Source organism: Taudactylus pleione, unplaced genomic scaffold (genome assembly GCF_031769625.1).
Source record: "Taudactylus pleione unplaced genomic scaffold, aTauple2 ptg000032l, whole genome shotgun sequence".
Taxonomy (NCBI): domain Eukaryota; kingdom Metazoa; phylum Chordata; class Amphibia; order Anura; family Myobatrachidae; genus Taudactylus; species Taudactylus pleione.
The window spans coordinates 9,353,391-9,366,421 of record NW_028284434.1 but is presented as its reverse complement, the minus strand read 5'-3'; the positions used below and the strand labels follow the sequence as shown (position 1 = coordinate 9,366,421).

The following is a 13,031-nucleotide window of genomic DNA, read 5'->3' as shown; positions in this document are numbered from 1 at the left end:
ACAGCAAATTAAGCAGCCAATGAAAACGCAGACCAGGAGCGTGACTTGAAAGCATGGGTGTTCAAAAGATATGCAAACTCATGTTTCTTTGCCCATTGCTTGATAATTTAGAGTTTAGGCAACCAAAGCCAAAAGGTTCTTCTGCTGCTGAAGGGAGAATGACTCCTTTGTTATGCAGTAGTTAGCAGCGCATGGTGGGAATTGTAGTTCCACCAGGCTTTGAGAGACTCATGTAACCTGAGGTGATTTAGAGAGTAAACAGACTCTTTATATTGAGTATGGTGAGAAGGATTCCATTTGCTTATTTAGAAAACTGAAGTCTGTTTGTAGCTTTATCGCCTTGCATTTGACAATTTTGTGAGTAATAGTACTTATGAATCCATTATCCATGGCCTAACTTCATTATAGTATAATGTCATTACAGATCATGTTGTTAAAGGTTATTCTTGGAAACAGTAAATTGCATTATACACCTATGAGTCACCATGTACAGCCAGCCTGCAAGACATCACAACTGGGTTCTTTACCCATGCTGAATATTAATTGAACCCCTCCTAACCCTTCTATACCACTTCTCTACCGGTCATAACCAGCATACTATTCGTGTGACTACGCAAACTCCTGGATGTGGCAAATGCAAACTGTGCTACTGAGAACCACCACTCACATTTATATTATTTAAAAAAAAGAAAAAAGTCTCTACAAAGCATTAGATGCTGCTCTTAAAGGGTAGTTTTTGAAAGGCAACTTGTTGAGTCTCATTGGCATTTCAATGGTCCATGGGGGAATTCAATTCAGTGCAATGGAGTATAGCTGTGGGAGGGAGCTATTCAATTCAACGCGCTGTTTGGGCAGGCAAAGGATTACTTCTCGCACCCCCCTGGGGATGAGAGGAGAAATCCGACAAAAGTGCCGGGCACGCAGCTGTTTGCCAGCTTAGCGCGGCGCTAACAGCCGCGCGCCCGGCACTTTAGTTGGAGAATGCAGATTACCACGCCTTAACACCCAGGTTAAGTCACGATGACCGGCATTCTCTGACTTATCTGCTTCCTGACAAGGCAAACAGCGCATTGAATTGAATAGCTGTTCATCATCGCGCTGAATTGAATTCCCCTCGTGTGTCAAAAAGTACTAAAAATGTGAATATGGATTTCAATTGCAAAATGCCAGTCCCCTACATAATTTCTAGCCAGCCATTATGTGGGCTGAACCATTACTCATCATTAGTGACATTACTGAGGCACAAAATGGCTGCCTCCAGGATGAATAGGTAACAGACATAAAGAGATAATATTTTATTTAAATGTATTATATTCCATAGAATTGCAATCTAAAACCAATCTTCTAGTCAGTAACTGTTTCATACAAAAGTTTGCTTAGTTAAACATCTTTGGAAAGTTTTACAGCAATTATGGGCAAGTTTGCCTTATCGTTTTTATTAGACAAATAAATTGTATGCTAAAGAAAACCGGTTATAAGCGCAGCGCATTTTCACTGAAAACATTAACACTTAACAAAATCCACTCCACCTCACTGCACATCCAAGTGCATCTATAGAAGCAAATCTTTGCTTCCCGATGGGTTAACAATGGTCTGTAAGTCAGCTGGTAGTGGACTATAGGATAGAAAGGTAGCAAGACAATCGAGATAAAATGGGCAGACATTTTCTATACATATAGGTCAATTGCAAAACTAAAAGTATAGTTTTAAATAAATTCGCATTTTCACAAAGGAAGTCACAAATATTGATTACCTCTGAATTCATTACACTTTGCCAAGCTTTACAACCAGAATTTGTAAAACTGGCAAAAGGTTTCAAGCAACAATCAAATATTTGATTAAGAAGTCTATGGACACTTACTAAGCCGATGCAGTCTATCAGTGTAATACCAGTGGGTGATTATAGGTCCCCAAAATCAGACACCTGCACAGGGGGGGGGGGGGGGGGGGGGGCAATGTTTTAGTCCATACTACTTAGCCTATACAGGGTACAGAAAAAGAGGAAAATGAAAAGTGCACGTACGGTACAGAGAAAGGTATTGTATAGAGGACAACACATCCAAACTCTACCCCAGCACCCATTGCTGCATAGTAAATGCATCTAAATCATGAGGGATACGTCTCACATCAGGTCATGTTTACAGAAGTTCATTATAATGCACTGTAGTGTAAACACTCCCTCTCCCTAACAGTACAATACACTATTAATGTATAAGGCCGACACAATAAAATATAGATGAGAAAAAGTAACCCCACATGAATAAGACCATACATTTTATTGTGTAATAGGTCAATATTGACCAATAGGGGCAAAGTTGGGACAGCCCGTGGATTTTCGGCACAGTTAACAACTACAGATGGGTCCACATACATCTAGCCTCCTGGCGCGTTAAACAGCCCTTCTGGTCGCGCCATGCCGTGGCATGACTCAGTAGCGCTTCTTCTTCTCGTGCGACTCTTTACCTTCAAATGCATCTTCTTCGCACAACACGAATAGATAGAAGAATGCGAAACGTTACGTTAGTGTTACAGCCACTGACACTGTAACGTAGCGATTCGCATACAGATACACCCACAGTCACACACAGAACATAGACATGCTGAATATCACTGTACTCAGCAGAAGCTGCCTGTGCTATCTAGTCGCATCGTTGTGCAAATAAGACATTTGAAGGTAAAAAGATGCACAAAAAGACGCTCGGCACTACCGAGTCACACTGAGCTCTCACGTTATGTGTGGTGCACGGAGGATAGATGTATGTGGGCACATCTGTATGGTATTAGCCAAATGGTAGATTACAATCAAGCCAGCTGGCTTTACATGTATATGGCAAGAGATACATACATATGTCTGGAGGCCTAGGTAGCATAAGAGCAGGTGAGATCCTGCATCAGGTCAGCTACCTACCTACAGCTGACCGCCATTGGTTTATCTAGCAGTGAAAGGTTTATTTTGACATGGATGTGATGTGATGGTGTGATAATGGCAGCACTATCTATATGAGCACAAGGCTTTCTCCACAGCTTTAATTTGGATATAATATTCATCTTCCCAAGTGGAGGGAACAATGGGTGGATTAAGTTCTCTTTAAATTAGGCACAGTGCATAAGGCACTACATAAAATGTCCTTTACACTAAACATAAACAGGTCCTCTAAGCCGCTATCCGGATGGAAGATGGACAGTTAATAGATTGACAGTCAATAGGTCAACATCAGATGGTCGAGAGGCATTATGTCGACATGGTCAAAAGTTTGACTGACAAATGGTCGACAATGCAAAGGTCGAAAGGTTCAAATGGTCAACATGTTTTTCCCATGGTTTTACAAAATTTTTAAGGTTAGGGGTCAGGCACTTGTTAGAGGGTTAGGGGGTCAGGCACTTGTTAGAGGGTTAGGGGGTCAGGCACTTGTTAGAGGGTTAGGGGGTCAGGCACTTGTTAGAGGGTTAGGGGGTCAGGCACTTGTTAGAGGGTTAGGCTGCTGGAGGGGACGGTTAGGATTAAATTTGACATTCTGCACTGTTGACCATCTGACCATCTGGTGTCGACCTATTGATTGTTGATCTATTATACCACACCTCTCCAAGCCACAGGGACAAAATAGCCGTCTTGTTTATAACACTTATTAAGAAATGTGGCAGGCATAATGATTTCCACAGAGAAATCAAAATTACTTTTCCAATGCAGAGGGGGAGAATGCAGATAATGAGAAAAGCAGGATCCCAACCTTGTGGGCCTCACTGCCTCTTCCTGGTTTAGGCATTCTTACCTTGAAGTCTGAATGAAATTTTAACCTAAAATGCTAAAACAGATGTCAAGACAAAAACAGCTTTGTTCCCGGCAGGGCATAGGTCCAGTCAGCGGAGGCCATGTCAAATATTTATCTTCTGGTTATTTTGTAATTATAAGGGTTACTTCACATTGTGTAGTGAAGGTAACTTCAGCAGGACCTGTAATAACTTAAACGAGGCCCGGCCATAGGTCGATCGCGATCTACCTGTAGCACGCGGAGCTCCCGCCGGTAGATCGTGACCAACTTAATCCCAGCAATTAGGAACGCTGGCCTCTGAAGCTTCAGAGGCCAACGTTCCCAGTGATGCAGTGCGCGGTTTACGTCACGACATCACCCGCGATGTGAGGAACCTGCGCGCCTGCTGGATCCAGTAGGCAGCAGCGGGGGGGATTCGGGAGCCCCGACAAAGTGGAGCGGAGCCAGCATGAAGGGGGAGGGGGAGATTGTACTGGGGGCACTACTTTAGGGGGCACGACTACAGGGGGCATTGCAGAAAAGGCACAACTGCTGGGGGCATTGCATAATGGGTACAGCTACAGGGGGCATTGCATAAGGGGCACAACTACAGAGGGCATTGAATAATGGGCACAACTACAGTGGTCATTGTATAAGGGACACAACTGTGGGCATTGGATATAAGGGGCACTACTGTGTGTCGTTACGTGAATAAAGGACACTAGTATGTGGTGTAATGTGAATAAGATTGTGCTGCTGTGTGGCGTAATTTGAATTGGGGATAATAGGTGTCATTTCGACAGACCCCATGCCCCTTGGTGTGAGGTCATGCCCCTTTTTTGCATACCACGCCCCCTTTTTCAGGCTCAGTAGATTCCGAAAGGTTTTTAGTTTTAAAATTAGGTCACAGAGTCCAGTAGTCTGGCCAATCCTGACTTTAACAATAGGTAGGAAAGCAATGGCTCTAATAATACCTGATGTACAAAAATTAAAGACCAGTGTCCACACGGGATGTAGGGTTAGTGGTTTCACAGAAATGCTTGTCAAGGAGGCAACGGCCTGGCAGTGGAAAGCAGTCCCTTCTAACCACAGTCAGACAGGCAGTCCTGGGAGAGGTGTTTTCTGGGACTGCAATTAGCAGAGAGATCGCTTCCAATGGGAAGCCACTCCCCTACTACAACAGCAGCCCTATCTGGCTTCTAGGGGCTGCAGTCAATGCAGTCCCTAGAAGCCTGGGCTGTTTATTTATTTGTGCACATGTGCGCGTCCCGCGTATGCACACATGCTACACATTTGGACTGGCAGAGAGGCGCAGACCGCCCGGCAATGACAGGTAGGGGCCGCCGCTGGACTTGAAGATATTTTTAAAAAGCAAACAAACGCTTGGTTATTATTGCAGTGTATGCTGTACACTGCAATAATAGCATGTAATGCATCATATATATGATTTCTTATTATAATACATATATTTGTTTGTGACCATGTCTGGAAGATGGGCCTATTTCAAAACCATTCATAAAAAGAACAAAACAACAATCCAAAGTAAATCAGTGAACAGGATTATAATGCGTCACTATCTGTCGGACCTTCACTGGACCGCTTCCAGTCTCTCACGAGGTTAATGAGATGTGTGGCCGCACAAAGATGGAGCAGGTGTGCAGGATCTCTTCAATGCACCTCTGACCGTACGTGTTTTCTCATCGGATGTTGTAGAGGCTGCATCCATGTTTCACATCTCTTGAGAACAATAGTTTAACCATATTTTTCTTTTCTTTTTCCTATTATTACGGTGTAGGTGCAGAAGAATATATTGGGCACCACAGCAAAGCGCTTTGGCCTCGTCAAGGGATATGCATCATGCTGAAAGGAAAAAACAATCAATCTAATGCAGGGTGTTCTTAGCAGCCCACGGTCTGTCTAAAGGCATCTTGCCGGCCCATCCATCCTCTGGGTCAACAGTTGGCCAGCCCAACACAGCAGCATAATTACACTACAATCCATCACAAAGATTGTTTTCATATAATTGAATCCTTCTTAATTAAATTTCATGCAAACAAATTGCGGGCCTAAATGAATCACTGCTGCGGAAATGTATAACTACCTGGAGATGGATGATTAACGTTCTGCACAGGTCTACGCCATTCCGTCACCATAGAAAGCCAAAAAAAAAAAAAAAAACTTCTCCCATAATCAGTGCTTAAATTTCCTCTTCAGCCAGCTTGTCATTATACCACAGTTTACTCTAGCATTTCATAGATTTTTAAACATCTTTATATCTTGTGCACTGCTGTCTTATGTCCTGAGATCCAAATGTATATACGTTAATGAAGAACACAGAACTAGACTAGGACCTGGCGGAACAGCAAGAGGAGGTGGGTTCTGGAAATCTATCGGCTGTGTAATCCCTCATCTGATAGCTGACAGATGTTTCCATTTGCATTTATCTTCGGAACATTTCCTCCTCTTATCAACAGACGGCAAAGCTGACATCCATCCACAAAACTGCAGTCCACGCAATCTGTGATGGCACAAGGAAGTAAAACCATCCAACACTGTCTGCACTGGCTCGCTCTGCTGTGTCACAAGCCCACTCTGGAACAAAGCCAGTTTATTGTCAGGGATGTAGAAAGGGGAGGAAATATATGCAGAGCACATAATAAAGATAATACAGGGTCACAAAAACAATGAGGAGCATTACAGGGCACTAGTATCACTGCAAAAGCTGCTGTAACCCATAGCAACCATATTCTAAGTACAGATTTTAAGTTTAGAACAGTGTTTCTCCAACCTGGGCCTCACAGAACCCTAACTGTGCATGTTTTCCATATCTTCTAGCTGGCGCACAGGTGTGTTAATTGATTAACAATAGATCTACAGCTGGTACAAATTACAGATGTGCGCTCATACACATAGCCTAAATACGCCATGCGGTGTGAGGAGCCCGGCGTGAGTCAGCTTCTTTTTTGCTGAAATGTGCATCTTCAAAACCCCTTCACGAGACTACACTGATTCATTTGATATGCGACACTTGTATATCTGTGTGTGACTGAGTCTGAATATGTACAACAGAACTTGGGGAGAAAAAGAAAGCCGCGGCATTGTAGCACTTTGTGTACAGATTCAGACTTAGGGATAAGTCTTGGATGAAGATAAAGTACCAACAAATCAGCTCCTGTCATTTTCAAACACAACCTATGGCATGGTAGTTAGGAGCTGGTACTTTATCTCCATTCACGGCTTAGTAAATAGACCCCTAAGTTGCTTACAGACAAATAAATATCACCTAATCAGTGCAGTATTGTGAAGCGGTTATGTCACATCGCGTTGCGACTAAGGGCCTGATTCAGACCTGCTCGCTGCCAAAAGGGGCTGGGTATGCAAATTCCACGATCGCGTGGCGTAAGGACGCCCTCTATGTCTTAGAGAGCGACGGCAGTGAGCGCACGCTGGAGTATAAAGCTGCCCACCTTTCTCTTAGTACACGACATCTCCAGGAAATGTCTGATTAATCGGTAACATCGAGACCCATCAGAGCTGCTCGCAGCCCTTGAGGTAGCTCCTACCCCACGGCAAGCACTGCGATCAGTTCAGGCTCAAATACAACCAAGTGACATATTCCATGACGCTACTTTGCTAATTATGCACACCCATTAAACTCCATTTTGACACGCCTGCGTTCGCACATCCACTCCCTCGTTCACAAGCACCTTCCCGTCACCACCCACAAACAGCGCTGTCAAAGAAACGTCCAGTCTGTGTACTATGAGCGCATGATCCCGGCCGCAGTGACTGGTTTACACATGCGTAGTTTGAAGCACACGCATGCGCAGATGTGCAATAATTGCCCCTAGCGAGCGAGCACAGCTTGGCGACCGGTGTCTGAATCAGGCCCTAAATGCAGATTTCAGCGAAAAAGATGCTCAGCACAAGCAGAGTCGCACAGGAGCTGGCACGCAGAGAAGGACATTTTGGCACAACTGAGGCAATAGTGTATCTGTATTCCTGAGGATATCTTGAAAACACGCACTGTTAGGGTTCTATGAGGACAAAGTTTGAGAAACACTGGTTTAGACAGTTAAGCAGACATTGGGTGGCAGACATATGAATTGGGTGGCCCAATTACTTCAGTTTCCTGTGCTGCAATTTTTATTATCTTCCTCAAACATCCTTGTGCTCTAGAAAACAGTACTGAAGAAAGTGACGTATTGGGATGGCCAATTAAGAGAAGATCTTATATTGATTTTCAGAAATGTTAAGTGAAGAAGAGAGCTGGAAAAATAAGGTGACCGTGTTAAACGTAACTCAATCCACCAGCAATCTGCCTGTAGAAGTCATGACAAGCACTGAACATCAAGTGATTTATTCATGAGCATTTAGAGGACCACTTCTATGTCCTATGGGAATTTAGTGACCAGAAGACGATGCATGGAAAGCAGCCACTGGAAGGGAAATGCAGCGCAGCCTAACGTCGAACAGCTTGTCCTGATGCCGATCATTACACTCGGGAAAGGAGATGAGAGATGGCATCTCCCCAATTGTCGTTGTCTCCTCACGCTAGCTCGACCGATGCAGTCCCTGGCGTTATAAGTCATTGTCCTTCAAAACATCTCTAACAATGAATTCTATGATACATTGGTGGTGCGTCACAAAAGCACATGAAAATTACATTATATTGCTGTGAATTTTAAATCATTACCATTATGTACTACTAAAGGGAGACTGTACCTTATGTAGGTGTGTGCTGCTATATTTTACCCCATAAGGGTTCATACACAGTAGAGATTTATCTGACTGAGGGGGGGATTCAATTAGCTACGATAACCCATTTTCTTGCGCAAAAGTAAAACAAACACATTTGCCCTCTTCAATTAGCCCACAAGTTAACGCACGATAATTCTAATTCTTTTCACCCCCTCCTGAGCAGGTGAAAAATTGGGGAAAATCCCTATTTTGAGGTAAAAATGTTGGGATTCATTGAGGTATAAATGTTCAGAACCACTGGGACACTCTCCTTAATGACTAATTAGGGAAAAAATATTTTTAATTAGCTTCATTTGGCCAATAATTGCACATTTTCACCCAAAACATGACATACCAAGTGCAGGAAATTGGGTTAATTGATGTGGGAAAGGTGTATCGGGGTCCTGTATGAATGGGACAAGTGTTTTAAGACTGCAGGTGTGTGTATTTTGAAGTGTTTTTTAAAAGTGGCTTCAAATGATACAAATATATTATAGGTATTTATATACACCCCCAATTTAAGTAGAACATTTATTTTTCAAAGAAACAAAGAGAAAAAAAACCCACTTGCTTTCTAGAATTCTTTTTACGGTTTTAGAAAAATGCTTATAAACAGCCATTTGACACAATTTAAGAACCCCACATATGTTTATTATGGCCACTAATAGACTTCTATAATGGTATCCTATAAGTTTGCATTTTTGGGGATACAGATCTCCCCATTTTCACCTATGCTTATCGCGTGTAAAACCTGCAAGAATTCCCGCGCCACTGCCAAAAGATGAAAAAAACCGGGAGTGCACTAACTGGCGAAAAGTGAAATTAATGGGCAATAGGTTCGATAAGGCAACGCCCGAAAAGTTTATGTTTTACCGCAGCTAATTGAATTCCCCCCTGTGTGTCAAAAATCAACATGAGAAATCTAAGTAGGAAATAACAATGCACAATCCAGCAGGGAAGTTACAGGAGTAGATGTACAAAGCCTTGGAGAGAGATGAAGTAAGAACAGATCAGTTCCTGTCAAATTAAAGGCGGTGTTTGACAAATGACAGGTAGGAGCTGATTGGTTGGTACTTTATCTCTCTCCACAGTAGCTTTCGCCAAGGCTTAGCACATCTACCCCACAGTGAGAAAATGCTGCTATATCTTTTCATTCTCGGTCACCTCTATTGGCATATAAGTAATTTGCAGCATGAAATACCTACTAAAAGCCTGCGTACATTTTTAAGTTTCTATTTTTCTTGAAGAGTTGAGTATATGAGAACGATCACGTTGCATAGATTCCCCAGCCTTTATAAAGGTGTTAGTAAACTCAGCTTGTACAGTTTCGAGGTTTTTGACTCTGTCCTATAAACCCCTTATTTTTCCATATGATCTTTTCTAATCTGGAAACCTAAAATAAAAAGCCAGAAAACAGGCAAAGGGGTATTAGTCACAAATCCTGACGTTCCCAAGCCTGAATAGAAAGATGACAGGTTCATAACTAATAACTAACATAACTATGGGCGGGATTTATTAATGATCGCAACTGTGATTAGGCGCACAATCGGCCGATTGTTTTCGTTCTGCGCATGCATATGCATCACAGTGTGCATGTGTGAACCGCCACTGCGATCGGGACTACGATCGCAGTGACTACGCAGATCCATCGCAGAGTGATTGACAGGAAGTGCCGTTTGTGGGAGGTGACGGGGGTGGTGGGCATAACTCAGGCGTGCCAGTGCATTTGAACGCCGTTGCATGGACGTGCATAAATTATCCACAGCAATGCCCTACGCAGCCGGAGTACTCATAGCGTGCAACGAGGCTAGCAATTCCTGAGTAAGGTCAGAGCTTGTGCAAGTGTGCGTGAGGCTGCGATGGTACTCAATGTTACCGATGGTTTCACAGTCTTGCTAAGGATTACGGATGTGTGTAAAGTAAAGTGGGAGTCGGCTTAGCGATCGCAATGGATTAGCATACTATTGCAGTGAGACTGCGTGCGTAATCGCTATTGCAATCACAGTTGCGATCTGTAATGAATCAGGCCCTATGTCCACATTATACCTCCCCCTGAGGTATTAGCATTACAGCAATGACAATCTGTGGTGAACATGACTAATAAAGTTACGTTACACGCCTTTTTTTTTTATTATTATTGTTCTTTTGCAGATATTGCACTATAAAACCATTAACATTGTATGCAATCTTAGTATTGTAAAGGGTTATTTCTGGAGGCTAGGTTAAGTGATCAGGTTACGTGTTAAATTACATTGTGAAAGCGAAAGGTTAGCAGTAAAAGTTTATGTTGAAATGTATTTACCAGACTTTGAAGATGCTGAAAACGGAAACGCAGCACGTAGTTATGTTGTTCCCCTCCCAAGGATTATATTCGTTCTCTGTGGCAATTTGGCTTCCGCAGGAATTAGCCATAGTGCTACAGGCACGTTGGAGTCTTAATGCCTCACAGCCTTAGAAAAAAAGACTGCAGATCTGGAATGAACCCTTACAAATCATCGACTGGTAAATCGCTATGCTTGTTTTTGTTATCAGAGATTCCAAGCTTGGCAGAAGAATCAGGAAGATTTTTCAACCAAAAATAAAATGCAAAATGGTGATTATGTGTGGGAAGAAAGAATATAAAAAACAAAACAAAGCACCATTCTGTGATTATTTTTTTTATTTTTTTTTTAAGTTTGCAAAATAAAAAGTGGAAACAAAAAGTATAAAAAAAAATTAAAAAAAGTGAATGAATAACTAAAAGTGCGTGGCTGGAAGCGTTTGTGTACGTACCTCCTAACGCAGAATAAGCAGAGACAGCCAGTCACAGAACAGAAAGGTGAAAGGTCATAGGCCATAAGGAAAACAAGAAGGCACATTTAAACCACTTATTAAAAATCATAGCCAAACCAAACCAATACAAACTCACAGATAATATGGAAAAATGAAAAGACACACAAAAATAATCACTGTAGATAAATGCATTCCATTTTTTTTTTTAAAGCGGAAAACCATACCCATTGGCATCGCCTGTAGCAAAATAGATCTTAAAAAGGGGAATAGTTAATACAGGTGTGTATTCAAAAGTGCTTGTGTGTGAAACTACCTATATATGTCACCCATGCATCATATGAGGGCATCTGTCGCCTACTCACAGAAAACCAATATTCAGGAGAATGGAGACTCTCAACTGACGAGGAACTTCGGACATAACTTATTTTGTGCCACATGCCTTATTAGTATTACTAGTTCCTCATGAATTGATATGATGAATATTGGTTTAGCCCACAAAATGGTTGCCTCCATCATGTAGGTAACAGGTACACAATAAACTAGCTTGAAAGTATCTGAAAGAGGTTCAACCTCGATGGGCCTTTCTGGATACGAGAAGATGCAAAGATTAGATTAGTATCATATTATTACAGCAGTGAATGGTAAAGAAGGGGAAGCCTTTTAAAAAGTGATTTAGCACACATGTATGGCCATGCTTGTCCTTAGATGAAATCTGATGGACTGCCAAATGTTTTGGTACATATCCAAGAGAAGTTGCAGAGCCTCATGTGGTAGATGGAAAAGCAAAGGTGTTCACTGAGAGGTAGATGCAGGCTTAGTAGTACTACACACTGTCACCATTCACAGTATTGACTTCAAATGCTGGGAGGACCAAAATGCATCAAGCAGTGTCTAGAGTCCGTTCAGCATTTGAAATCAGTGCTGTGAACACACAGCACAACCCTCAGAGTTCTTTAGGTTCTCTATGCTATGTTCAGCAATGAGCAGCTCCACAACCCTCAGGATGTATGTACTCTGCAGTACATATCTGCATTCCTATGGATGGCAAAATATTTCCAATAGATTCTCAATATTGGGCCAAAAGTAGAAGAAAACACCACATTATATAAGTACTGGTGGCTTTATGTGAATCTGCTACTAGTAAAAATCATAAAAATAAATGCTAACCTTTAAGAATTTTACCAAATTGAAGATAATTGAGATATCCTTTGTATTAGCCCAAACGTTACTAAAGGAAAGTGCAGGTTAGGAGGCGCTGACTGCATGAGACAATAACTGACGCTTAAGTTCTACTAATATATATGTATCTGTGAATTGATTTAGAGTTTCTTTTGAAGATTCATTGAATGAGGTTTAGGACAATCACAGAACCATAGCATTGCCTGCTATTGTTCCTCAGTCTTTAGCCATTTTCTGGAAAAGTGCACATACAAAGCTATTTGCTCGAGCACTCAAATCCAATTACACATTGGTGACACATACAGTGCCTTGCAAAAGTATTCGCACCCCATTTGCATTTTTCATGTTTTGTTGCCTCGCAACCTGGAATTAAAATGGATTGTTTGAAGGTGTGCATCATTTCATTCACAGAACATGCCTACAACTGTGAAGTTGTGTTTTTTTTTATATTGTGAATCAAACAACATTTAGGACAACATAACAGAAAACTTCCGCGTGCATAACTATTCACCCCCCTAAAGTCAGTACTCTGTCGAGCCACCTTTTGTTGCAATTACAGCTGCAAGTCGGTTTGGATAAGTCTCTATGAGC

General features: G+C 42.1%; 1 protein-coding gene across 1 annotated transcript in view; it reads right to left on the bottom strand.

The window, feature by feature from the left end:
• Positions 1-13,031, bottom strand: part of CYTH3 (cytohesin 3) — a 148,549-nt gene that overhangs the window by 14,380 nt on the left and 121,138 nt on the right. The window lies entirely within an intron of this gene.